Raw genomic sequence first — 20,000 nt, 5'->3', positions numbered from 1 at the left:
TTGTACACGACTGTCGTTAGAATTTAATGAAATTTTATTTACGAATAGATGATACGCGTGCTTAAAAGCGTATTTTTTCACGCTTTTTTAGTTCTCCTATAATTCAGTGAAACAGTGATAGAGAGAAATAGAATTAAAATATAGAAAACCGTAATATAAATAAGAAACCAGTGCCTCTGGAGAGCATACGTAACGAAACCGCAGCTTGATTGAAAGCCTCTTTGCCAATAATTTATGAAGGGATTAATAAGCGGAGCAAATTCATTGTTGTTTATGAGTGAAATACTAGAAACAAAGGAAAGGAAATCTATACGTATTTGAGTATTTTCATTTGTACACAGCATTCATGAGACTTCCTTGTAGTTAATCCTGCAAGCTACGCCAGAATTTCGAAGAAACAAATCAATCCTTCAGTCAGCAGTTCCCCAAAGCTATTTTACCTTTGAGGTGATTCATAATGAGTCTTGCATCTTTTGTCTCCGGAGACCCTTTCTCATTTGCATTGGGTGGGGTGAATTGAACACAGAAAGAAGGTTTCAATGCGGATCAGTGTGATCGGCAAAGCGAATCCATCTTGATTTTATTCTCGTGAAGATATTTCAAAATCTTATAGCTTCCGAATAACACAGTAGCGAGAAAGTTCTCTTCGGCGAAACCTTTGAACATTAATATGGAGTCTTGGTTGAATTATTAATCTGTAATAGATTAGATGCCATTAAAACTGTGTAGTGGTGAATTAGATTGAACGCTTTCAAACTAACCGAAGAGCAGGATGTAGAAGCTACTCGAAATATTACGCTAACTTTCAGCTTTTCATCAGACGCTTCCTGCTTGAGAGTAACAACCATCTGCCTGCACAGAGAACCGTCAGACTTGTTGCTCTTTGAAAGGGACTGTCGTTATTGGATCGTCGTCGCCATCGCCATCATGAAGAGCCTCTCGTGTTGTTCTCCCTCGCCCTCATTTCCTTGGCCCCTCACAGGGAGACCCCGGGATGCAAAGTGACAGCTTCTGTTTATGCTATGTACCAGTTATCTCTCTCTCTCTCTCTCTTCTCTCTCTCTCTCTCTCTCTCTCTCGTCCATGATTAACAAAAATAACACTAGATTTTAACAGAGCTGAAATTACCTTTGATATAATTATGTTAATACCGGAGTAAACTTATATTTGTTAATGGTCACTTCATAGACGGACGAGACCTTATGTCAAAAGTCCGAAATAGAATCTTTACTGATAGTTACTTTAGTTAATTTTGTACTAGAAAAAGAAAACTGTGGATTCCTAGATTCAGTGATCTAACATGTGAATTAACCGACCTTGTAGAAGGCGTGCATCTTGAGAAGATTTCCCAGGAATATGAATCTGATCTAACTTTGCAATTGTTTGCAGTACGAAATAATTGAGAATAGAAATAATACAATGAATATAGGTCCAATTCATTTTGCGCAAAAGATAAATGTTTCTAGATTACTTTTTCTACCCTCTAAAGATTTTATATGAAAAAGTGTTAGATGTACAAAATATTTCCAAATGAGTCAAGTGAAGAGTCGGATCAAAGCTCTGCAGCAAAAGAGTACTGCCGTTACTGCTAATACTACTGCAGTTGTCAAGAATAATGATAAAACGTACTCTTATTCTATTCAGACCAGATAAGTGAATGGGAGAACGATTACTAGATTGTAATAATAATAATAATAATAATAATAATAATAATAATAATAATAATAATAATAATAATACTACAACGAGTAATAATAATAATAATGTTTTTATCCAGAAAATTAATGTGAAGTCAACGAAGTATAATATCTTTATTGGTGATCGTGCAGACTGAAGTAAATGAAATAACAGACAAATATATATATATATATATATATATATATATATATATATATATATATATATATATATAATATTATAAATATATATATAATATATAGATATATGTATTATAATATATATATATATATATATATATATTATATATATATATAATATATATATATATATATATATACACATATTTACTATATGTTTTCATTACAAAAAAATTTATTTTTTCATTATCTTTAGATTAATATTCTAGAAATATATGAAAAACGCCAACAGGAAAAATGTAACAAAATGAAGAACATTCCTATATCGAAGTGGAACTGCTTTTTACACGGACATCAAATGAGGCCAGTACAAATATTGCGAAACAGAAAAAGGGGCAACTTTTATCTGGGAAACTAATTTTCATGAAGATCCTGGAGTTTCGTTTCATGTTTTCTGTTTCACGTCTGCTCAACCAACCCATCCAGGAAAATGACTGCAGGAGAGGAAAGAAATTCTGGTTTTTGTTGTTTTCATTTTCCCGCTGGATGCGTAATGAAGTGTAAACTTGCAAGAGTGCATTTGTCTGTACGCGTTAAAGTTGGGGCGTAACTCTGAACTGTACAGTGTTCAGTGTACACACACAACACACACACACACACACACACACACACACATATATATATGTATATATATATATATATATATATAATATATATATATACATATATATATATATATAATATATATATATAATATGCGTGTGTGTATTTATTTATTTATTTCTATATATTGTAAGGTTTAGCGATAGTTGGGAGTAGTAGATTGGAAACGGGCTCTTTTCAATAGTCTAAAGTACCTTCTTTTGTTTCGTGCGCAGAGGCAAGGTGGCGTTTGTCACTAGTTTCCCTTCCTACTCAGGATTTGAAGAACGGATCGCTCAATTCTCGACCAACACCCAGTTGAGAATGGAAGCAGCAAAATTACCTCAGTGCTGGTAATTGGTGTGATTGGAGGATGATGGTCGTATGATGGAGACTCGGGGATATCTTGGCAGGGTAGAAAAAAACAAATAAATAAAAAACTATGGTCGTCCCCGAGTTTGTGGTTACGACTATTTTGGATACCGTTATTTTCCTGTGGAGGAGGAGTGCTTCTGTGCAGTGTTCTGGGAATGATAATGGCTGAATCTTGGTCATTTGTTGGGGTTATGTTCTTCAGAGGCAACATGATTGTTGTCACTTGTGGTTATGGCGTTACTGGACATATAGTTGGAATACCATTATTGTTGTTCTGTTTTGTGGGAACAGAAGGCTCACGGTACCAGTAAAGTTCATGGAGCGCATATTTGGCTCTTGGTATCCAGAATTATTGAAGCATCGTTATCATTACGTTGATGAGGAAGTGTGGCTTAAGTTATTTACTGAGGTCGTATTATTATCATTACATGGATGAGCAAGTGTAGCCCAAGTTGATAACTTGATAACTGAGATGTTATGAACTCTCTCCATTAGTCTATCTATCTATCCATTAGTCTATCTATCTATCTATCTATGTATCTATCTGTATATGATACTGCATGTGTGTGATGTAGGGGAATAAATGAAACTGGCTGCAAAATGTTTGTTAAAGTTTCTGCTTAGGATATAAGGAGGGTAATTTAGAGGTTGGGTTTACGTAAGGTCACGTGTCAGATAATGTACTGCGGTGCCGAAGGCATCACTGAGCACCAGTGTGTACGAGACTCAGGTAGAGATTTGAACAGTGACTATGAATGCTGTGAAATGATCGGGCTGTGTGCAGTGTGACATTGTGACACATCAACGGAAAGAAATCTCTAACAGAGTAGCACGTGCGGTAGAAGTCTTCAGGAAATCATAAGGAGATTGCCTAAACTGAGTGCCACTTGCTAAAACGATAGTATTTTAACCGATTATTTTATATATAATAGAATAGAGGTACCACGAAATTGCAGTGGTATGATGAGCCTCTTTTTACAGTGTACATTATTTATTTTTCACTTAATCTCTTGTCCACCTTGGCGGTTGTTAGGAAGACTGAAAAAAAGGCGGTTTTATTCTCAGAAATGGAATATAAGCGAAAGTACTGGCATTGCATGCTGTAATTAGACGTCTCTTCCAAACACGCCCACATCATACCTCTTTGCATCCGCTCTCAAAGCGCTTCCATACTTCCTGTTATTGTACCGTTATGCTGGAAGTTCTTGAGAAATTGTAATTCCCTCCAATCATTTGATATGCATATTCAATTGCTGCCTAATTATGATATTTCCTCACCGGGAATCCTTTGTTTATCTTGGAGGATTACTCTACAATCGGATTTCCATCAATGAAGGATTACTCACAGATTGTTTTTGTTCCTGAATAATGGAACGCATGATGAACTTAAAATTGTTTTATCGCTAATTTCACGAGTTTCGGGTTTTAAACATTTTCCAGAGTTTATAAGATTCAGTCTATTAAACTATTGCGATATTTCAGTTATGAAGTGGATGAAGCTGATTATGCCTAAATAACTTTCCTGTTGCTCTCCAATATTCGTATAGGGGCGTTATTCAAACTTAAATATATATTTTAATTTGAATACAGTTATTTTCAATAGCTGTTGCTTAAAACTGTGAAGATTTTAGACCATCTTGAATATCTAAAAAAAAAAAAAGAATTGAGAGAGAAAGATTTCAGAGGAATACTTATTCGCGAAGATATCTGGAACAGCCGTTCCGAACTACGATAGCGTTTTTGTAATTCATAATGATCTAAATAAATATATCACAGATTTCTCGTTTCCTGGTTTTAAGGAATAGAACTTATAAGTCATATAATTCTTCACTATTTTTCTATAACCTTACTTTCGTTCGATAATGTTTATTTGAATATCTTTTTATAGGCTTCCAATATTAGCCTAACTTGGGTTGAGGGTTTACATGTACTCAACACTGATAACCAAATGCTATTATTATTATTATTATTATTATTATTATTATTATTATTATTATTATTATTATTATTATTATTATTATTATTATTATTATTATTATTATTATTATTATTATTATTATTCAGAATAATATAACTTCAGATTTAACAAAGAGAGAGAGAGAGTCATAATATTTACATCTCAATGTCACGTCATAAGCAAGATTATTGGGGGGGGAGGGCCACTTTCTGATGACCTGGTGCATTCCATTATATTACTAAACGTACTTATTGCACCCAGATGTGTTAAAGATTTTAGAATGGATATAGTATCAGTTGAACGTCGTGGTATAGAAATTGTTTTGCTGGGTGGTAGCCCACATAGTTGCAGTAGGCAATGAAAGGGCGGATAGTTTAGCAAAGAGTATGACATCAAATGCTATAGAGAGACTGGTTCTTTGCCCTTTAGAGACTATTTTTTCCAGCAATCCGGACAAAAGTAAAAAAAGTCCAGGCAAGTCCCGTGGGGGTCTGGTTGCTAGTAACCAGATAATGTTGGTTATTACAAAGTCTTTTCTTCCATGGGTCTCACTGATATGAAATAATGTACTTAAAGCAGGCGTATACTTTGTTTTTGTGCCGCAAACATATATTATAAAATCAGTCAATCAAAGATATTCGCTAATTGGAGGACGAAACTGTCTTTGATCGAGGGGACCAATAAATTATTTTTCTGTATCGCGAATCAGCCAAGAGCAGTTGTGGTGCAAACAAGGCTTCAAGTAATTATTACTTAAATTTTGTTCACGATTATCAGAGGACAAAATGGATGTGATTTGGAACGCCCCATTTGTGAGCACTACAGGATTTATTTAATTTATAGCATAATTGAATAATCCAAAAATGATACAAAAAGCTATATAACTTTTCATTATTATTCATCATCTTCGTAGTCCACTTGCCTCTGTTGAGTTAGCAGTTCAGATGAAAACTGAGACGGTTAGAAACAAAATGAAACAGTATAGCCACCTCACACACACACACACATATATATATATATATATATATATATATATATATATATATATATATATTATATATATATATATATATATAATTTATATATTGTTACCAAAGTCCTTCTGACGCTTGCTTCCTTAACTTTTCCTGCCTAAAAACATGCAGAGATCGTTTAAAAGAACATAGCGTAAAGCACAGAGATCCACAAGATGTTTTGACTTGACTTGTCGTCGTCCCATTCATTCTCAACGACATCCTGGGTGTGAAAACACGGAGGCCATTAGCCACCTGCAAAAATGTGATTTTAATATCCTGTCATTCGGATTCTAGTATTCTTTGTTGTGTCCCTGTCACCGTGTCTCCCTGAATCTCAACCATCGCTGCCCCCGATCTAAATAAGACACCTGGGGTTAAGCCCATAACTGCTATGCCCCTTTCTTAGGAAGTAGAAAGAAGACCTTTTGGGACTGCGCCCCTCTCGAGCCTTCTCTTCGAATTTACTGTATGATGTAATAATTAACTCTCTTAAAAGATTTACTGAAGTTGAGATAAACTTTGTCGATATCCTGTCCAGACTCTAGAACTAATGTTACCATTTTTCCGTCTGACAAACTAACTTTGATAATTTAATCTAACTTGCATAAAATTATATTGTACGGTTGCTTTCCTGATAGTTACCTCAAATATCTTTAGAAGCTAGATATATATTAAGAATTTAGTTCGTGATGATTTGAGATTAATAGCTCTGGCTAGTGGTCGCTAGTGAATGGTATGGTTGAAAAGTTGTGAAGGTTAAATTTAATGTTTTTCAAGGATTTGCGCCGTAAGAGACAGATGGTTGCACTGTCTCATTTTCTAAACTTTTCCAATAAAATCGCAGTTGAGGGGGCGTGTTCTAAAACTAAGTTGATTGTCATCGTTGTGACGTTCTCTTCTGTCATTTACTACGACGTTTCGAGATGTTACGACGTCGGAAAGTTGTTGCTAGATGGGTCAAAGTGAGATGGCGAATCGTTCATCTTTTCCGTTGTTCATCATATTTTTCAGGAGATGCGATGGCAGGAATTTATTTTCTTTCCAAGGGAAGAATACTATTTCATGACTTTCATGGTGACATGGCGTTAGTGTGGAAAAATCTGGCCTCACGTACCTGCATTGGATTTTATATTAAAATATATATTTTTGATTTACCTATAAATAACGATCTTGGAACGATTTAACTTTATTTTCCAGAGGTACTTTGTCTTTAAACTGATGACGTTGATCGCCTGATATTTCTACCATTATTCCTGTTTATTACTGTAAACATGTATTCGTCAGCGGTGCCCTAAACTCGGAACTCCAAAACTGAAAGTGTTTGCCTTCAGGCTTTGTTGCAATTGCTCTGCAAATCACCTCTTTTTCAACTAAATCTCATTTTCTTATTCACATTCACAACCCGGATTATGGCTGAGTACTGCTTTTATTATGCTTGCGACCCTCCTATACCAACGAGCGCTCCGGGCTGGCAATATGACCCGTCATGGAATTTTACATTGTGTTCATGTGTCGCTTCCATCAGTGACTCTTTGAGCGTTGCCCGGATTTCATTCAGTTCTCTTATTGTGCTCTTTTCACTTCATTCGTACCAAAGTAACTTGTCAATTCTATTTTTCTCACTTTTTAACTATTTCTCTCTCTCTCTCTCTCTCTCTCTCTCTCTCTCTCTCTCTCTCTCTCTCTATTTATATATATATATATATATAATATATATATATAGTATATATAATATATATTATATATATATATATATATATATATATATATATATATCTCTCTTGGATCTTACAACTGATGTTATGAAGCTCGGGCTATGCCATAGCCATCATACCTCTTTCTAGTTTGTTTTCTCATCTTTGACTTTTTGGCTTGATAAATGCAGAATTATGCAAAAAATTACTATAATAATCTTCTCACTGATTTGTGACACTCCGCTGCCAGAAATGTAACATTCACCTGAATTGTCGAAGATAAAGCAAAGACTAAAAAGTCTAAAAATTAATGGCGCTGTAGTCATTATTTTGACGGATAATAATGATTAACATGAAAATATGTTGCAGGCTTTGATTCTTGTGGCTTTAGATGTATACGTTATCTTTATATGTAACGAGAAATAATGACAAAATTAATGTCACAATAATAATAATCTAATTGCAGACAACTATATGTATCGCTGCCTTTCCAACTGATTCATAGAGAAAAGAGAAAAACGTTTATTAAACTTAATGTAGGCATTTTGGAAGTATATACGCATCAATATGAGTTGTGTCGTGCCTCAAAGCATTGCATTTAAAAGTGACATGCAGGAGACCAAGAATCTATTATAGTATGACACCCCAAACAAACATGCACAATATTTCACGAATCTGAGCATAACATTTAACAGCGACTGATGAAATAAAGCACCCCCACGTAGTAGATACTATAGACCACCAGTATATCAGAATTGCCAAAAATTTGCTTCCTCCGTTTACCATTTCAAGGCTTCTCGTGTAGATACCGATAACGAGCGAACGGCTCCTTCTGGAGGAGAGATCGTGGTAGATATCTTATCTGGGTCGTCTACCTGAAGACAGCTCCGACATTATTAGACGTCATTTGCGTCGGGGAAGTTGATGCTGAAAGAAGTTTTCTGTGAGGAAACGATCATTCTTGAAAGCGTTGAGTCATCCTGACTGGTACGGCGGAAGTTTTGCTAGTACGATGCCTAATTTTGGAATCTGTTTCTTGTTTCTTTACAGAGTTCAGGGAACAGGATTGACACTATAACTTCTTTCCATCCTTCGCTTGGAATTGTAATGATACTGTTAACAGTGGCATCGATCAAAGTAACAACAAAGTAACAAGACCCTTAACGGTATAAAGTAATATATTGCGCTTTTTTAGACTTTTTCACCCCTACAGTACCCTATAAATAGGAGAATGTAAATGAGAATGAGAGACAGAGGGAGTTTTTAGCATCAGAATGATTGCATTATTTGTCATTCCATTATTGTTCAGAAAATTTGGTATCAAATTTATTTCCAAAGTTCAAGTTTAATTACTATAGAATAACTAAAATAATTATTCACCTTGTATTTTCATAATTTATTTATATTTTTAACGATTATTTATTCATGTTTATTTTTTGTGTAATAAATAACCTCTTCTTTCTGTGTTTCCTTTTATCTTTTGTAATTTTTTCCAATCAACACCATATTCTTTGGAAACTTGAACTTCAAGCCTAATCCATGAAACAGAAGAATACTGCAGGAAAGGAGTCAATTGCCCAGGTTTTTATTTTTCATTATTTTTGTTGATAGAAGGTACCCATGCACGGCTAGTAGGACTCTCTCTCTCTCTCTCTCTCTCTCTCTCTCTCTCTCTCTCTCTCTCTCTCTCTCTTAAGTAAGCAAGCTACCGTCAGACGCGAAGTTTTCGTCATAGAAATCGCTTAGTTATATATTCATTTAGTTAGTATATTTATTTACTTATAAAACTTTATGTCCTTTGTTGTGTGAGTGGGGGAGGGGAGTTCACTATAATAGTTTCCCAGTTCTTTTATAAATTACATATTTTAAGTAGATCCTCGCTTTCCATTCTTGTATAAAATTCATCTAGATGCCGAAAGGAACACATTCTATAAACGACCAAAAGTCAAGAGAAAGCAAAATAAGAATAAATAAGAAGAAACACAAAAGTAAAATCCAACAGACTTAAGAGATCACTCTTTAAACGAGCCGCCTTTAGTACTATAAACTCTTCGAAGAACCAGCAGTCTGGGCAAAAAGGTTCCGTCTTAAAAGTGAGCTCAACACAGTCACCCCGCTAACAGCATTCAGGTGGAGCCCAGCAATTAGCAAATGGAGTAGCAACGACTCCATGAAACAGGTTGTTTGCTTTGTTTTTCTTTTCTCTACACGGCCTCATTGCCAGGTTTTTAAGTTACCTTGTCTTGTAAATGTTGGTTGGCTTTGTTTCCACAGATAATAAAACGAAAAATGTGTTATTTTCTGGCCGCAGTGGCCTCAGATTTCATTAACAAGGATCATTATTATTAATAATATATTATTATATTTTTATCTGAGAGCCAGTAAGAATATCTTGTTATTCTTTACCTCTCTCAATGGGTCGTTGGTGCGTCCACACTGCAATAAGACTCGTCATAAACATACGTTGCAAACTTAACACACAGATATCACAAACAAGTCGAATATAAGTTAATGACTTTTGGTAGTTCTAACCAGTTCTTCGTGTGATTGTCCAGTACTGGCCGAAGTTTTTCTCCACTTAAAGTCTTTAACTTATTTTCAACCTGTTTGTGATATGTAAGTAATGAGTTGCCTTCTTGTGTTTATAACATGTTTTGCCTAAGTGTGGACGCACCTTAGTCAAGGTCATTAATCACCAGTCGCTTAGAGCTGAAGCTAAGAGACAAACACTCGGCCCATCCACCATCCAACAGCCAATCAAGAGTTTACTACATAATGAGTTTTTCGATGCCATTTTGACAGCGTCCTGACTACTTTGCTTCAATAATTAGGAGGTATAAAAAAAGCTTTTATAGAAGCCTGGTGATGTATTAGATTCGGCAAAGCGTTCAGTTATTCAGCTATGGTAGGCTACTGAAAGCATACCCTTTCCTTTAATTAGCACTCTAGAGTCATAGAGTATCATCTAAAGAGCCATCGTGCTAGGTGTCTACTTTTAATATCAATTATATACGAATAAAGGTGAATTTACTAATATGTATAGCATTCCGGACTGCATTGGAATTGTAAAAGTTTCTGATAGTGGCCATCATTTTGATTCCATACGAGAGAAGTTGCATATATTTTCTTGCTCGGATCAGCGCAGTTCATTTATCACTGGCTGTTACATTTTGTGTTTGTTTGTTGTCTCCGTTTCTCTTTACTTATCTATCTCTCTCTATCTATAAATTATTATATAATATATCTATATCTATATATATATATATATATATATATATATATATATATATATATATATATATATATATATATATATTGTTACGAAGTGCCAAGTATCTGGTTACTACACTTTACCATTCATTTAATATTACCTCACAAAAGCCAAACACCTGAACCCTCATAACACGTTTAAACGACTGAATACTCTAAAGGCAACAGTAATCCCTTAACACTTACCAGTATTGCAGAAAATGAGACTAAGTTCATCAAAACAGGTGTGAGGTAATCTTGTAAGTAATTGAATTAATCAAAGGGCATCTCTCCATCAACAACTTTAAAAGTCTAAGTATTTCCCTGATTTCAGAAGTCTAAGTACTTCCCTGGTTCTAAGTCACTTCAAGTCAATTGAAGGAAAGCCAATCAATTACCACTCTATGTTTCTACCTAACATAAATATAATTATAATCAAGTATACTTATACTGGTGTAAGATAAAGAAAACACTTATAAAAATTTTAAATAAAAAAATCTATTATTAAATTCAAAATTTATAAGTGAAATTCACAATATCAGGGAAAATTACTGTTACTTGAAAACAAAGTAAAGTTTAATTAATTCTTGAATCAAATTAAGTAAAACTAAATCAAAATTAATTTATCACAAAATTCAAGAAAATTAATTCAATTGAAATTCAAAAGTGTTAGGCAATAATTGAAAATTTGAAATTAATTCACAAGTGCTAAACAATAATAAAACTTGAAAAGAATTCTAAGTAAATGCAAATTAATTCACAAGTGTTAAATTTAATCAAATGTGCAATGATAAAGCAATGAAAATAACTAAGTCAATTAAATTGTGAATGCAAATGAAAATATAAAATAAAAAGACACACTTCAATAAGAAAATGAAATAGTGCACAAACAATGGAACAATCACAAACACAAAAATACGCAATGTGTAAAAGTGTAAATCCTTTTTACTCAAAAACACTGTAACCAACAGTTTTTACCAAACCTTCACAACCATCTGTTATTAGTTAACCTCAGTTCCTATCAATTATTAGTTATTACTTATTACCTAACCGTTATTAGTTGCAACTAATAAAAATATAACACTTTACCTTTTTGGTATACCAACTTCTTTCTCTCTTGCGTAGCTTGTATATTACACTTCCACAAAAACCAGGCGCCGTTACGAAATGTTTGTTCAGATTCCACAAAAGAAACTAAATAACTCTAAATAAACTCCAAGAAATATCAAATATGAAATTCTCACAAGTTACGAGTGACCAATTTACGTTACGTTAATATAATTTCAAGGATGTCGCGGGAGAGAGAGAGAGAGAGAGAGAGAGAGAGAGAGAGAGCGAGAGAAAGAGAGATCTGACTGCCTCGAGGTCTCAAGATAGAATAAAATCTCTACCTTTACGGAAGCTGGAGAGGGCAGATATGATACAAAACGTTCTTGTCACGAATGCTTCCAGAAAGTTCTGAAATCTGATGCAATCTCACATACAAAATGTGCAATTCCCACGTGGGACTTGACAAAGACATACACGTACAAGACGAGTCTGTTAAAAAAAAGACGTACTCTACTCGATCGAGATGGAGGCTGGGCGACAATTAAGATTGACATGTTTTGATGACAACGCAAGACTCTAGTTCACTCGCTATCAAACGTGTTGATAGATTTAGGAAAGCAAACGGATCTCACAGACGCTCCAACCTTAAAGTGTCGATCGAAAAGGCAAAGATCTCTCTCTTTTTACGTTATATATATATTCTTTTACAACATGCAATGCAGAATCTGAAAACACATTTTAAAACATCCTATTCTAAGCTATCTAGGAATCTGAAAAAATGTTGCATAATCTTACATGACATTTCAAAGAGGGGAAACATGCATTTTGAAAGTAGCAATATATAATAATATATATATATAAACGATGCCACATCGGGTCTGAAATGGTTAGTAGTGACCAATTTGTTACTAAAGATAAAGAGTATTTTCTTTTTAATGTTAGCATTGAAAGTTTTAAGGCTAGACAAATGAATCTCCCTTTAAGACATTAACATTGGGCATGATCTGAAACAAAGAGTAAAATTCAGAAAAATTTGTTACAAACTGGCCTAGTGAGAAAGTTACATATATATATATTACATATATATATTATATATATATATATATATACCTATATATATATATATATATATATATATATATATATCCGTTTTAAAATGTTGTAGGAAGCCCACTAAAATGGTTTGAAAAAAATGAAGTTTTATATTTAAGCTTTCGGAGAGTACATTCTCTCCCTCTTTCAGAAAGAGATATAAAAGTTACATAAACTGAAAACAACGGTCAAGGTAAAAAAAATAACATACAAGCATATGGTTGTATCAGAATAACTGCCCTACGGTGGTTTTCCAAATTTTAGTGGGCTTCCTACATATATATATATATCATATATATATATATATAATATATATATATATATATTATATCTATATATATATATATATATATATATATATATATATATATATATATACATATGATTATTATTATTATATTTTGTAATATAATATATATATTACCAGTACACTTGGTGTACGGATTCAGTAAAGTCCTGCTAAAATGAAGGTGAAACATTTGACATCTCACACCAAACGAACAAAAAATATAATGTTTGTTTCATCAAATCACTTCAAAAACGTTGCCCTACCTAAGAACCCCATAACCCATAACCTCCAACCATAGAGGTGATACATGCTACCCTAACATTTTTAAATCTACCAAAACCTAAGACATACGGGTTTCAATCAAATCACATAGAGCTCTGCAATCTCGGCCCGACATAATGGGAGGTTGGGCTTTACCCAGCTGGGCCCCTAAATACTTCTCTATCCTTCTCTAACTTAACCTAACTGCAGTAATACTGTCGGTTACAATATATATATATATATATATATATATATATATATATATATATATATATATATATATATCTATTATCTATATATAATATATATAGATATAGATATAGATACATATATATATAGATATATATATATATATATATTATATATACATATCTATATCTATATCTATATATATATATATATATATATATATATATATATATATATATATATATATATATATATATATATATATGACTGGTAAAAGTGTTCTGTTACAACAGAATTGCATCTAATAAAAGGAGGCCATAAAAACGCCAAAATATAGAAAGTAAGTACTTTATTTTCAGAGACTGCTGTCTATCTCTGAAGAGAGACACAGAAGCCTCTGAAATACAGTACTTACTTTCTATATTTTGGCGTTTTATGGGCTCCTTTTATATCTATATATTATTTATATATAATATATATAGCTATATATATATATATATATATATATATATATATATATATATATATATATATATATATATATATATATATATATATATATTGTGATGGCTTGTTAACCACCACACAATACACTTATAAAATTATCGTGATAATTGTATTCACTTAACAGGATACGAAAATTAAAACACTTGGGGAAAAATCACTTAATTTGGGGAGAATACATAACTCGTTAGGCAGAAATTACACCTGAACCTCTATATTACAAAAATATATAAATAACACTCACGCTTAAATAACCACTAAACAAATCCCAAATACGCAATTAATAAAAGGAACCAATACATTCAAACGCAAAAAGGAGGGGGTCCAGCAAAAGAAAGAATACCCTAACCAATACACACTAATATTCCTAACAACTTCTCCATATGTTTTAAACTTAATTCTCCTCTTGCAAGGCAAGATACACCTCCACGTCTGGAGGACAAATCAGAGTGATTATCAGATGCTAATCCAATCACAGCGCTGAATTCAAATAAATATCACAAGGTGGCTGGCCAGTATCAAACTGTCCAGTGAAGACGACAGCAGAGGAACATTTGCCGTGAGCTTTAATAAGTATAAATATTTTACCTTGGGACAGAGAGGTCCCCTTGGCTTTATAACTGAACCAGAGGCGTAGAAGGATAAAACCTGAAGCTGCAGACTGGGAAATCCAAAGGTACGTAGGGTGTAAATAATCTCCAGTCCATGTAAATGTGCAGAGGCCAAAAATCAGTACCAACGATCAGTTCAAATAGCGCCCAAGGCAAGGTTCAGGAAACAACTGGCTTATATCACCACCGAAGACTTCCATATCTCCACTGGTCAGCAAGAGCCGGGGGGTTGGAGAGGGGGAGAAGACCACACCCAGTGAAATCACCAAATATGGAATTTGAAATTAGGATTACCAAAACATATAACAAGTCAAACACCGGAGAGGAGAAAACTAGCAATTACCATTTTTAACTTAATTAACAGTTTAAAAATAATCTAATACATTATTAAAAATAATCTAATACATTATTCACCTATCATTAACTGGCAACAAGATGACAATATTTATATATACATTTATATGTATATGTATGTGCGTGTGTATATGTATGTGTAAGTATAATTTATGGAGAATGATAAAAACCAAGATGCAAGCAAAGTATTCCAGATTCTGGAAGTCTAAAAGACAAATTGCTATAAACCTATTATTAATCTACGAGTAGGCAGTTTCCTACAAGTATGTTTGATTGGGGACCCTAATCCATTAAGCAACAGCAACAACAATAATAACAGCAATAATAAGCAAAATAATTTTAGTGCCATTCGTAAAAATAAACGAAAATTCACGACAGAAAACTCTTTTAGCCATAAAGGTATCTCTCTAAGATGTGTGTGTGTGTTTATGCATGTATGTCTGTGTGCATATATAAAAGTTGTGTAGCTATAAAAAGTAACCTCAATAATCTGGCCTGGCACAGCTATTAAACGTGTTAATTCTTAAAAAATACATTTATTTTTTCAAGGGTGTTTCTCTGCATGCTGTAACTATTGCCATCATTTTATTTTATCGTTGATAATCACAGAGTGAACGTATTTTTCACTATATATTAATTAGCGTACCTGCGAGACAAAGGTATGCTAATTAATTCCACACTAATAACGTATTTTTATGAGGATTTTTAATTTTTATTTGTGTAGTATTTCATCTCATATTTTGGAGCTCAGGATCTATATTCTTTTATTCCTGACGTTTATTAGATTTTTTTTTTTTTCGAACCGAACACATGTTACATTCTCCCGTTAATTAATGCCGCGAGACAGTACGTATTCGTTCCTTATTTATATACAACCCAGAATGTTCAGCGTATTCATCCAACTATCATCACTGCATATCCATGAAACTTAGGAATGAAGATATAGTCGTGGTAGTTGGTAAAGTTCAGCCTTTATTGCATTGACTAAAAAATCTCATCCCTTCAGCAGAAAAATAAATTGTCTCTTCACAGCACAGGGCATCTATGACCTCTGACTTAAGCGAATCCGATTTGACATAAATCAGTCGCCCAATCTTTCACTGATTATATTTTGGTACTTCCAACTTACTTTCATACCTCCTGAAATATTTTTATATGTTTATGGCTGCCAATAAGATTTTTAAAATTCACCTATTGCGAATGGTTCATTGATAGTATTTTCGTATTTTTTTTATTTAGTTTGCTTATTGCGAGTGCCTTTTCCCCAAATTGCAAGGGCTTTTCGACTCGCTCTTCGCCTCCTGTTCCCCCCCCCCCCCCCCCCCCCACCCCCCCCCCCCCCCACCCCCCGCCCATACCCACAAAAAAGAAAACATATGTACTCTGCCCTACTATGAGATTTCAGGGCCTCTGTAACACGGTTTTTTTTCGCAATAACTTTTTATCTATGCATTTCATAAATATAACGCTTATTCAGAATACATATTATATCAACACATAAATTTTGAGTGTATTCTGCACTACGTAGGTTGAATAAATTTGGTACTTATAATGTAAAAGTGACCTTTTTTGAAGACGGGCCAACTTACTCAGAGAAAAGGTTTCGAACGCACTCGTTACGTAACTTATGACATCATTTCTTCCCTGTTTCTCGATGGATGATTGGCTATACGTAACGAAGGCTAAACCTCTGGCAACAATGACATACAAATTTAAATACAAGCAAAGCAGTACACCTTTATGAACTCTGGAACCTCCCCACTGATAATTGTCATAATGAACAAACCAACAAAATATGTTAATAAATACAAAAACACTTCGATTATTAGTCTAATTCCCAAAATAAGTTTCCAAAGAAATTACAGTCTACTTTATAGGTCACAATCAGATTGACAAGATGTAGGGAATAGTTGGTAATTACCAAAAACATAGTAGACAAGCTTGATTTGATAACTGTTATATCCTATGTCAAGCAATTTTATTTATTGGCTATCTACCTATTTACTGAAAAAAAAATAGCCGGTACCGTATATTGGCTTTAAACCTTCACCAATAATTATCGTCAGAATGGTGACTTCATGAGGCTCCACCCACTTTCGCCTCGTTATAATTCAGGATAACACTGAAGGCTACCATGGGCATTGTTGGATTAGAAAAATTTAACTTCTGGCTATAAAAACTATTTCTCGAGTAGTTGTAAGAAGTGCTGAATGATCCTCAAGGATCCAGCAGTTGGTCTAAACGTTTTAATTCATGTATATTACTGAGAATACTGTTGCGGCACTACTGCTACAGTAGTTTTTTTTTATTCTACGCTAGCACTGATACCCCATCCACATCTATGTATCGTTCCGCCATTCATAAAGTCTTTGGGTTTCAGAGCCGATGGCATTTCTGTCTGGTGGATGGGCGGGGCAACGTTTAGTCAAGAGGTGTTTGTTTACCTTGCTTACGTAATGAATGTTTTTCGACTCTTGGCTCGTAATCATTGGCCGTGGCGTCGGCTAGTTGATTTTTACTCTATAAAAATCAAAACCAACGGGTTTAGGTTATTGATAATGCTGACAAAATTTGTGTGTGGTTGTAAAATATACAAATGTCAACTTTCAGCTACATCCGATGCTTTGACAAGGAGCAAAGTCCAAAAAACCGTGTTACAGAGACCCTGAATCTCATAGTAATCTAATGAGTGGAGTCAAGAAAACGCCTGTCATTTGGACGCATTTGCAAAAGCAAGTGATACTTATTTTGCAACTGATATCACACAAGAATAAATGGCATATTTATACTACGTAATTGCTATGTAGTAACGCCAATTTAGTTCCTAACTGCCTACAAGTTAAAAGTGGAATTTTCAGCTCGTCCTTCATAAATGACATTCATTATTGGTGATACTCTATGGTGACTGCGTATCATAAACAGGCCATTGATTTTCGTGTGATGATAATCAGTTGCAGTATATGTATCGTTTATATTTTGTTTATTAATATCGTTTTCGGAAATCATCTTTGGACAACAGTATTATATTTTCAGTCCCTCCTGGCAGGGTCGTCTTATTTTCTTACATCTTGTGGGATGTTTCTTTATGATTTCACTTTTATATTCATATCACGCATAATATACACGAAAATGTCAGAACTTTGATATAATCGGGAATACCGTAACGAGTGGATTCCCCTTATTCCTACAGAATTGCAATTAAAAGATGACACCTAACACGACGTCCCTCGCTTCGTATCCCAAAAATCTGCTCACTGGTATTTCGAATGTAGTAGTCTACATCGCTTAGCGATCTGATTAATAATGTATCAGCAGGTGGTAGCTGGCAATGTCTGAGGAAATGAGATTCATTTCAATTAGCATCATCTTAAAATATCATTCTCCTCTAAGGCGATATACAAGATGTCATTATATACGTTTCACATTTACATCCTAAACGAACACCTGCATTGATGAAAGCACAATATAAAAGCAAGGAACAATACCAGAATAATCATCCTAATTTAATGATTCTTTTAACTGACGTGACAAAACGGTGACATAAAACATCTTTCTTTTATAACACTCGATTCGACCGATTCAGAAAACCCTGGATAATGCTCTGACCTCGTTGAATTCTCGTGGTGGTTTTGCTTATAAATCCTTGAAATAAACTGCGCCCGAAGTATGAAATTGCCCATTAAGGAGTAATTGATCCCTTAAGTGAGAATTTATGAGATTTCTTGTATCCTAATGACCAATGCCTCTGTCCTTCCGATCTTCTGAGGCAGAGGTGGCGATTGCATATTCTGGGATTAAAGCGTTTATCACGATTTCTTAACCATAGACATTTCTAATCTGCCTGAGCCGATGCACTTATTCTTTGGGTGTAAGCTTTCCCAAGTTATAATGAACTTGATATTAAGTAGTACATGTGGATTAATACTTGTGAGCATAGAAAAGTCACGCGAGTACAAGTAAAAAAAAAAAAAACTATATACATACGTATATATATATTTCTGTGTCAGTACGTCTCATTAAATGAATGTTAGAATTTTTTTATCTCCTCGTTATTCTTCACTTGTCGGAAAGCGAGATCCATTCCAGAGATTCTTCACTCAGGTGACCTTAGATTTTTGGTTTTTCTCATTTCGTCCTTCCCAACTTCTGTGTTAAAAAGTTAGATCTGGTGGAAGGGAAAATCGTAAGAACCAAAGCTCAAAGTTACGACAATCTCTGAGGGAGATTGCAACCGATATGGATCTTTGGAGAACAAGAGAACAGGTGGGAAATAAGGAAAAGTATTGGTGGGGCTGAACTATAACTTCTAATCATTATACCTTCTTCCGAAGACGTGTGTAGAATAGAGCCAGTCTGCCATTGCAGGGAATATCAGTGGAAGTGGCATTGCGATCAGTCCAAACCAAGGGAGAATAGGGTGAGAGGTGGTGGGCACATCTTGGCTACAGGTTCATCAGTGCAGAGGTCTAGGTCGGTTGCGGAAGGACCCAACCTTCATAGGGGCAGCAGACTGAAGGGGTTACAATGACGAAGTAGTTAGCACTTGAGAGGCAAGGGCAAAATGGCCTTTTTTTTTTTAAAACATCAAAGGAAATATTCCAAGCAGTTCTTTTCTACTTCCATTTTTCTTTATCCCACTCCTTGTTTAAGATTTAAGGAGAAGCATACTCGAACTTACAAAGTGACGTTTGTAACAATATATATATATATATCTCTAACCCCCTCCCTTTTGACAAAACTACACAAATGAACAATTCTTACCTGTGGCAAAAGGCGGCGCCCTATAAATGCAAGCATGTCACTAGGCTATTAAGCTCACATATATACAAAAATAAAACTATTTATTACCCAAAGCAGATGAACATAAAATAGAGTAAATTGATTAATAAGTCATAGTGAT

This window comes from Macrobrachium nipponense, chromosome 15 (assembly GCF_015104395.2).
Source record: "Macrobrachium nipponense isolate FS-2020 chromosome 15, ASM1510439v2, whole genome shotgun sequence".
Lineage (NCBI taxonomy): Eukaryota > Metazoa > Arthropoda > Malacostraca > Decapoda > Palaemonidae > Macrobrachium > Macrobrachium nipponense.
The sequence above is the reverse complement of the archived record's forward strand: the minus strand, read 5'-3'. Positions refer to the sequence as shown.